Source organism: Schistocerca americana, chromosome 3, assembly GCF_021461395.2.
Source record: "Schistocerca americana isolate TAMUIC-IGC-003095 chromosome 3, iqSchAmer2.1, whole genome shotgun sequence".
Taxonomy (NCBI): Eukaryota; Metazoa; Arthropoda; class Insecta; order Orthoptera; family Acrididae; genus Schistocerca; species Schistocerca americana.
The window spans coordinates 381,366,544-381,377,078 of NC_060121.1; the positions used below are offsets into that span (position 1 = coordinate 381,366,544).

General features: G+C 44.6%; 1 pseudogene; it reads right to left on the reverse strand.

Moving 5' to 3' along the window:
- Positions 1 to 9,567: 9,567 nt before the first annotated feature.
- On the reverse strand, positions 9,568 to 9,685 carry LOC124607798 (annotated as a pseudogene).
- Between the last annotated feature and the right edge of the window lie 850 nt (positions 9,686 to 10,535).

Genomic DNA, 10,535 nt, shown 5'->3' on the forward strand with positions numbered 1-10,535 from the left:
AGACTGAAGAAGAATTAAGACACTTCCATTGGATTTTCCGACCTGGAAAAAGCGTTCAACAATGTAAAACGGTGCAAGATGTTCGAAACTATGAGAAAAATAGAGCTAAGCAACAGGGAATACAACACAATATGTACAAGAACAAAAAAAAAAAAAAACCAATAAGACTGGAAGACCAAGAAGGAAGTGCTCGGATGAAAAAAAGAGTGTAAGGCAGGGATGCAGTTTTTCACCCCTGCTGCTCAATCTGTACGTCGGGGAAGCAATGACGGAAATGAAAGAATCATTCAAAGCTGGAATTAAAATTCAAGGTGAGGGGATACCACTGATCAGATTCGCTGACGACATCAGTTAAAGTGAGGAGAAGAACAGGATCTGTTGAAGGGAATGAAAAATCTAATGAGTACAGTATATGGACCGAGAGTAAATCGAAGGAAGATTAAAGCAATGAGAAGTAGCAGAAATGCTAACATTGAGAAACTTAACAACAGAACTAGCGATCACGAAGTAAATGAATCTAAGGAATTCTGCTGCCTAGAAAGCAAAATATACCATGACGGACAGAGCAAGGAAGACATAAGAAGCCTACTAGCACCGGCAAAAAGGGCATCTCTGGCCAAGAGCAATCTACTAGCATCAAAACACAGGCCTCAATTTGAGGAAGGAATTTCTGAGAACGTACTCGTTGAGCACCAAAACCAGAACTCAAGAGAATCGGAGCTACAGAAGAAAGTTGAAAAGTGGGTGGACTGATAAAGTAAAGAATGAGGAGTTTCTCCGCAGAATAGGTGAGGAAAGCAACATATGAAAAACACTAACAAAAATAAGGATCAGGCTGATAGGTCATCTCTTAAGACACCATGGAATATATACACTCTTGCTGCAAAGTCGAACCGGCCAACTCTAAAACTGGTGTTCTAATGCATTTACTGCCTGGATTATCACCTTAGACGACGCAGGTGTTGTACATAAGCGCCAAGTTCTTAAAGCTGTAGAGGGTAAAAAACTGTAGAGATAGACAGAGATTGGCATATATCCAGCAAATAATTGAAGACTAGGTTGCAACTGCTTCCCTAAGACGAATAGTTTGGCATAGGAGAGGAATTCGTAGGCAGCCGCATCAAATCAGTCAGACGATGGATGACTAAAACACGGAGGTATACAGACGCCGTCTTAGCCTTGTCTATTTGTGAGTTTAAAAGGACGGGAGACGACTAGTGGTGTTACACGGTACACCCCGCCACGCAACCTGTAATCGGTTATGAAGTATGGATGTAGATGCAGATGTCTCCCTCACGGTTCTCGTGAGCCCTGTCACAGTGCGTTGCTCGTAACTGCGCCCACCTAAACTCGCCACTGTGTGGTGAGTCAGTCTACGGCCACTGACTCTCCAGAGGTGCAGTGATCATGTGCCATCTGCCAAGTCAGAGTGGGGAGCATCTGCCTGCACACCATGATCTATCAATTACTGCAGTGCTCAATTTAAAGAAACAAATACACTATTGCTGCAAAGTGGAACCGGCCAACTTTAAAACTGGTGTTCTAATGCATTTACTGCCTGGACTTTAGCCTTAGACGACACAGGTATTGTACATAAGCGCCAAGTTCTTAAAGCGGGAGAATATTTTTTTTCTTAATCTAGTACGCTGTTCTCCACAACACAAAAAAATATTGGTTTTTACCGAATTAGGATTTTTCAAAAAATGGTTCAAATGGCTCTGAGCACTATGGGACTTAACGTCTGAGGTCATCAATCCCCTAGAACTTAGAACTACTTAAACCTAACTAACCTAAGGACATCACACACATCCATGCCCAAGGCAGGATTCGAACCTGCGACCGTAGCGGTCTCGCGGCTCCAGACTGTATAGCGCCTAGAACCGCTCGGCCACCCCGGCCGGCAGGATTGTCTCCTTTCGAGTGTTATAGTATATGTAGTACTAGTTTCTCAATTTGTCTACTGGGATAATAAGAACACATGAAAGGTGAGCTGTGGAAAGCTTATAAACTATGATGTCTGTCTGTCTGTCTGTCTGTCTGTAGTTTTGATTATATGGCTGTAAGCTAGTTGTGTATTAACACAGGCGACATATGTATTATACGTAAGTGCTTAGGAAACGTTTTTCTCAGTGTAGGCTCTTTGTGAAATGATATGACACTCATTAAAATCCTATGAGTTGGACAATACCTAACAGAACCCACGTGTCGAGTGGACTTAAAATGTTTCCTGTTAAAAGTTATGAGAATAAGGCATCTATGTGGCACTACTGTCATTTGTCAATTTGTCTACTCGACTAATGACACAAGAAACTAATCTGGTGTGAAAGTACATCTTCTAGACAAAAGAGGGCACAAAAGGTTATTTACTATTCTTCAACTACCTATAGTTTCGATTACATACCTACATAATAGAATATCGTTAACACAGAGGATACAGATATTATACTGGAGCTGTGTTACGTATTTTTTGTAACCTAACCGTATTTAAAATAGGTCCTCTGCTATGCAGGGTGTTGCAAAAAGGTACGTCCAAACTTTCAGGAAACATTCCTCTCACACAAATAAAGAAAAGATGTTATGTGGACATGTGTCCGTAAACGCTTAATTTCCATGTTAGAGCTCATTTTAGTTTCGTTCTTCCACCTACGCTCAATGGAGCACGTTATCATGATTTCATACTGGATACTCTACCTGTGCTGCTAGAACATGTGCCTTTACAAATACGACACAACATGTGGTTCATGGACGATGGAGCTCCTGCACATTTCAGTCGAAGTGTTCGTACGCTTCTCAACAACAGATTCGGTGACCGATGGATTGGTAGAGGCGGACCAATTCCATGGCCTCCACGCTCTCCTGACCTCAACCCTCTTGACTTTCATTTATGGGGGCATTTGAAAGCTCTTGTCTACGCAACTCCGGTACCAAATGTAGAGACTCTTCGTGCTCGTATTGTGGACGGCTGTGATACAATACGCCATTCTCGAGGGCTGCATCAGCGCATCAGGGATTCCATGCGGCAGATGGTGGATGCATGTATCCTCGCTAAAGGAGGATTTTGAACATTTCCTGTAACAAAGTGTTTGAAGTCACGCTGGTACGTTCTGTTGCTGTGTGCTTCCATTCCATGATTAATGTAATTTGAAGAGAAATAATAAAATGAGCTCTAACATGGAAAGTAAGCGTTTCCGGACACATATCCACATAACATATTTTCTTTCTTTGTGTGTGTGAGGAATGTTTCCTGAAAGTTTGGCCGTACCTTTTTGTAACACCCTTTATACTTCTATTGTGGTAGAAAACTGATAAGCAGCCGTTAGTTCGCTAAAGAACTATAAAACAATTATATATATAAGAATATGGAAGAAACGTTGTTAAGCATTAATTCTTCTGGCCTCAAGTCATTGTATTAATGATGAGAGATTAATAGTTTGAGATTTGTCAGATACTATGTTTGGATTCTGAATGCTGTGATGTTTCCCATTATCTGCCAGCTGTGAGTCGTATGTATTTGAAATCTTAAAATATTTGGAAGGAACCATAAGAAGCATTGTAAAGTGAAATAATTCTATAAAACGAAATGCGAGGAAAAAGCAACACATGTATCACATATTGGCACTACTGTTGACAGAATCACGAGAGGTCCGCTAATAGAAGGATGTGAGGGGAGGAAAGTGCTCTGTGCACATGTGCAATACGAGTAGCAAAGTCCCAGCAGCAAATATCATGTGAATTATCACCAACAGAGTAATAGAATATTAGTGATCTCTTTGTCCATTCTTAGTCAATACATTACATTTATCTGCGTCAAGGCCCCGATCTAACCCCATTTGTATGGGACACTTTGGACCGTTACTGGCTGGTGCGGCCAAGATGCAAGTAACAGCGCACTGGCTCTTTGTGAGACTTACGTTCGCTGCTCGTCATCTCGTATGAGCTTACCAGTGGGGCAAAGTGCTGTGAAGAGGCCATTATTCACTTCTCTCGCTCACCACTAGCAATGTCTGTCAGGTATTCTGGATTCTGCCTGTGTGACAGAAAACAGCCGTTCTCCACGCTGGCCGCTAGCATATTGCAAACGACACTAGAACGTAAAGCAGTTGGAATATTAAAAATTACTCGTTATTGAAAATATCTTCGATAATTAGACACCTGATACAGAAATTCTAGAGCGGTTTAAGACTACCTACATGCTGTGTCACTGCGGTTCGAAGAGGGACTGGTCTCTCAGGTGTGTGGACGCTTCTGACGGTTCCTGGCCGGCACGTGATATCTGTGATCTGCTTGTTGAGACCTGGCTCTTATCGAGGCTGCAGCTTTTGATGTGGGCAGCTGGCTGCTAGCGGTCGCGGCAATATGTCCTCAGCCAGCAACTGGAGCGTCGCGTGTGAACAAGTGGGATTCCATTAAATAAAATGTATGCACGCGCACACACACACACACACACACACACACACACACACACACACACACACACTTGGATTTCTGCCGTTATTTACATGTGTGTTATAATTGTGTCTAAGATAGTCTTACAGCGAATTAATTGTTTTAACGCACTAATAATAGTTCCTTATAGTGAAACAGACTTGATACGTAGCAAGAGTGTTTGTTTAAATAAAGCGCTGTAGTAACTTAATTCAGAATCTCGTACTGACATGCGTCTTTGATTGACAATGTTAAAAATCATGTGTCTGGAATACTGGGGGAAAATCGGCCATGAAATTTTACAAATTACTGCAAAATTGGAAATCACAGTGGGAGATGGTCAGTGTGCTTACAGAGAAAATTCAATACTCTGCAGATAACTTTGCTATTTAAGACAATAATCTTGAAGGTGGCCATTTCGGATCATTAATTATGGTAATTAATATATCTGTCGCCACTCTCGAAAAACATCCGCTCACTATCTCTTATATCCGGATGCAGTAGCAGGTCTCTGCTGTTCTCGTTTCGTGATGGTTCTTTCACTATGGTATACGGGGCTCGAATGATGAGACTCATACAAAAGAGAGAAGGGAGAGGGGACTTCATTTTCCTGCCGATTTTAAGTCATCCAATTTCCAATTGATGAGTGGGGGGAGGTGATCTTGTTTTCGGACCTCGTACCTGCACAGTGTATAGGTTTCCACTTTCCCGCCATCAGTTTTTAGGATTTTTTAGTCCCACAATTGCCCTAGAGGCGTAGGCGGCAGAATGGGGTGGGGGGGGATCAGACTACATCATGACCTTGAAACCGGTTCTCGTACTTGCATTGACACATCTACATCGATACTTCGCAGGCAACCGTACGGTGCGCGGCGGAGAGTACCCAATACCACTACTAGACATTTCCTTTTCCATTCCACTCTCAAATAGAGCGAGGGAGCAACGACTATGTATACGCCTCCTCTGTTGTTGTTGTTGTTGTTGTTGTTGTTGTTGTTGTTGTCGTCGTCGTCGTCTTCAGTCCTGAGACTGGTCTGATGCAGCTCTCCATGCTACTCTATCCTGTGCAAGCTTCTTCATCTCCCAGTACTTACCGCAACCTACATCCTTCTGAATCTGCTTAGTGTATTCATCTCTTGGCCTTCCTCTACGATTTTTACCCTCCACGCTGCCCTCCAGTGCTAAATTTGTGATCCCTTGATGCCTCAGAACATGTCCTACCAACCGATACGTTCTTCTAGTTAAGTTGTGCCACAAACTGCTCTTCTCCCCAATCCTATTCAATACCTCCTCATTAGTTATATGATCTACCCATTTAATCTTCAGCATTCTTCTGTAGCACGACATTTCGAAAGCTTCTATTCTCCTCTTGTCCAAACTATCTATCGTCCACGTTTCACTTCAATAATGGCTACACTCCATACAAATACTTTCAGAAACGACTTCCTGACACTTAAATCTGTACTCGATGTTAACAAATTTCTCTTCTTCAGAAACGCTTTCGTTGCCATAGCAGTCTACATTTTATATCCTCTCTACTTCGACCATCACCAGTTATTTTTCTCCCCAAATAGCAAAACTCCTTTACTACTTTAAGTGTCTCATTTCCTAATCTAATTCCCTCAGCATCACCCGGCTTAATTCTGTGGTGTCACCGCCAGACACCACACTTGCTAGGTGGTAGCTTAAATCGGCCGCGGTCCATTTAGTACATGTTGGACCCGCGTGTCGCCACTGTGTGATCGCAGACCGAGCGCCACCCCAAGGCAGGTCTCGAGATACGGACGAGCACTCGCCCCAGTTGTACGACGACTTTGCTAGCGACTACACTGACGAAGCCTTTCTCTCATTTGCCGAGAGTCAGTTAGAATAGCCTTCAGCTAAGTCAATGGCTACGATCTAGCAAGGCGCCATTAACCATTTTAAGATCGAGTCTCACTTGTATCATCAAGGAATGCTGTACACAAATTATGGATTAAAAGTTAAGTATTATAGCAGCTACGTACTTTTCTTGCTACCATTCATTACGTATCCTGTTTCAGACCTCTATGATATTAACGCGTGCCTTTCGGCTACTTCAGTGTGGCGTAGCTGTCTTGTTACGCCACAACAGTTGGCGACGAGTCAACGGAAAGGGTCTTGTTCTTTCTAATTGCTTACATTTACTTGTGTCATGGCTTCGCCAGATGTACTGTCCGAATTTTATCGCTTGCAGAATCAGCAGACGCAGGCGTTGTTGGATGCCCTGGGACAGCTCGTCCAGGGTCAACGTGCACTGCACACCGATGCGGCAGCCGCCGCTTCACCGCTACCGCAGCCACAACTCGGAGTTGCACCGCCTTTTAGGGCCTATGACCCTGCGCAAGAAACATGGACCGAGTGGTCACGCCAGTTTGGCTTTCATCTCGCCGCCTACAGAATTCAAGGTAATGAGCGGCAGCCTCATTTATTGCCGTGTGTAGGGGTGCAAACGTACCGTGTGATAGTGAAATTGTTTCCCCGACGCGACGTAGCAACTCTGTCCTACGAAGAAATTTTGTCGGCATTGGACGCCTATTTCAAAGAAACAGTCAATGTCGATGCAAAAAGGTATACTTTCTTTCGTACAAAACGTACGGCCGGTCAAACTAATAGGGAGTGGGTTGCAATTTTGCAAGGCCTTACAGGGGCTTGTGCTTTTGAGTGTGAATGTGGACTCCCTTATTCAGATCCTATGATACGTGATACGGACCCCAAACGCTCGAGCAGCACTCAAGAACAGGTCGCACAATGTCTTCCATGCTGCCCCCCTGCAGGTGAACCACTCTTTCCTGAATTTCTCCCAATAAAACAAAGTCGAGCATTCGCCTTCCTTATCATGGTTCTCAAGTGCTCGTCCCATTCCATATCACTTTGCAACGCTACGCCCAGATATTTAAACGACTGAGTCAAGCAGAACACTAGTAATACTGTATCCGAACTTAACAGGTTTGTTTTTCCTGCTCTCTGCCCTCTACCCTCTGCCAGGAACTTGAATGTGATTTGCAGAGTATCTATGTAATAGATGTAGATACTCATCCGCATCAACTTACATTTTTCCACGTTCAGACCTAGCTGCCACTCATCACTTACTAGTAAATTGTTCTACGAATTTATTACTATACTTAAAATTTCTTGTACTGACCAGAGGAAACGAACTTGCGGCGACCAAGGAAGAAGTGATACGGGACAGGTAGCACTAGTCATTTTGGATGAGATCCATCTAACATTACACACGACGCACATATTCTGGGTCATTATCTCAGATCAATTTCTGTGTGTCGTACGTTCTCTAAACAGACCTACAAAGAGTTCTCAAGCAGCAGTAACAGTGGAGCAAACAGGAACTTTGCAGGTATTATGGCAGGAACAAATTAACAGTGAGATTACTGTAATTCTTCACTCTCTCTCGGAGACCTGTTGACATCTTCAAGTGTCAGGTATTTTGCCGGATTTCAGCGTAGTTAATGCGCGATTTTTCCATAACGTGACATCATTATCTTCATCAAGCGCTACTTGAGATTGCTTGTCGAGTCGAACGGGTTCAGTATTCGTACCTACAGCACTCTCCATCCATCATCGCTTCAAGACGTTCCGTCTTCGCTCCGCTCCCGCTAGCAGCGTCCTTAGGCATTCCCTCTTCGGTCGGGCGGGTCAGGCCAGGCGCTTGTTTTGTCTTCGCTCCAGTACACTCGTTCACTTGCTGCCATTCCATTTTCGGTCTGATGCGGTTCTAGGCGTCCCCTGCGGTCCGCTCCCGCTGGAAGCGTTCTGCGACGTACCACCTTTGGTGCGGAGCGCCTGCTGCTCTGTCTGGGTTTCGTTTACCATATCCACATTCTCAGTTCTTATTTTTGAGGAATTCTACTGCTGCTCCCGTCGCATTTTCAGCGGCTCCAGTACAGGGTCCTATATTCTGAGTTGGTACCCAGCGTTCCGATTCGTGACGTTTCCATCACCTTTATAAGTTGAGGTCAGTACATTCCTGACGACGTCCAACAGAAATTATTTTTTGTATGAGGTCAATATTACGAGGAGACAGGAGGTGTACCCAAGGGAAGCCCCTTCTCTCCAGTTGTTGTCGTCAATATGTTCATGTAGATATTTCAAGAGGAGGCTTTAGAGATGGGTAGATACTAGCCCACATGCTTCTTCAGATATGTGGATGATACCTTTGTGATCTGGCCTCGTGGTAGGCAGATGCTCATTGAATTTCTGAAATAGCTTAACTCACACCACCCAAATATTAAGTTTACCATGGAACTGGAAAAGGATGGTCACTTGCTGTTTCTAGATGTACTTGTCAAAAGGAGAGCAATGTGTATTGTAAACTCACACACTGATTTATATCTGCAGTCCAGCAGCTCTCATCAGCCAGCCCAGAGGAATAGAGTTTTGAAGACAATGAACCACAGGACACACACCTTGTCAAGCCCAGACAGTTTGGCAGCAGAAATAGAGCGCCTACAATAGCGATCTGCAAGAACAGATAAACGGCCAAACAGATGCAGATGGCCCTTCAACCGACCACTTCGTCTCATGATATAGAAGAAGAGCAAGATGGAGCAAAGACTATGGTACACCTGCCCTACGTGGGATCTATTTCTGCCAAAATCAACAGGATTCCCAGGAATCATATCAAGAGTGTGTTCTGTCCACCTACCAAAATCAGAGGACTACTGAGAAATTTGAAAGATGATCTGGGACTATGAAAACCAGGAATTTATATTATATCTTGCGGTATGGCGTGTCACACACTGGTCGAACAACTAGAACAGTGGACATCAAATACAAAGAATATCGGAGACATACCCGACCTAAGACAACAACTGTGTCAGCCATTGCCGAGCACTGTCTGTAATTCTTGTTATTCCTTGTACTGTGATGAAACGGCGGTTCTGGCACAGACCACCAGATACTTATCACTCCGTCTTCATGCCACAAGTGGCCCATCAGAACCATCCGACCGCCGTATCATCCTCAGCTGAGGATGCGGATAGGAGGGGCGTGTGGTCAGCACACCGCTCTCCCGGTCGTTACGATGGTTTTCTTTGACCGCAGCCGCTACTATTCGGTCGAGTAGCTCCTCAATTGGCATCACGAGGCTGAGTGCACCCTGAAAAATGGCAACAGCGCATGGCGTCCCAGATGGTCACCCATCCAAACGCTGGCCATGCCCGACAGCGCTTAACTTCGGTGATCTGACGGGAACCGGTGTATCCACTGTGGCAAGGCCGTTGCCCACCAGTTACTGGGAGAATGTTATAAGAGTGTGTATAAAGATAAAGGTGACTGAAAACGTCGTGAACCGGGACACTGGTTACCAACACAGTAGAGCCTGGAATCCTACACTGGAGTTACGGAAAACGCAGCATGCCGGCAGAGCTCAACAAAAGGAAGAAATGGTACTGTGGACATGGGAATCGAAATCCAGAGCACCAGACACATCCGACCGAAGATTGTGCTTCCAGTGGGAGCAGAACACAGACGGAACACTTAGAATCGTACTAGGCCGAAAACGGACGGCTTCACTGGACCAAAGACGAAACACCAACGCTTGGCCTGGAGCAACATACCGAAAGGGGGAACGCCTAAGAACGTTTCTAGCGGCAAATCATCGTAGAGGGAACACTTGGAACAGCACCGGACTGGAAACGGTCAGGCAACGGGCAAATACAAACGAAGAATTTAATGAAGGAAAGCGCTAGGGACTCTTAAGAAGCACGCAGAACAATAGATGCAAGCAACGCTGAAAATCAAACACCAGCACCACGTTACGACAGAAGAAAGGCAGCTGTCCTGCAGGGAAATACACACAGAGATGGCCAAGCTAGTGACGAGGACCTTCCCCAGTGGAGCAGGACCCAGAAGAAAAGTACTACAACACTAAGGTGGAAACACGAGCGGTTCCAGCCTGGGTTTCATGGAAATTTCCCCTTGGACGCAGAGCGACTGCCGGGACCGTTTCCAACATCCTCCAAATTCCCATTTGGGACAATCAAACAGACAACCAGTATTCACCAAATCCCGCACCAATATAATTAATGTCGTATACCAAATCAAACAAAACCGCCTACCCTTACAGTTAAGTC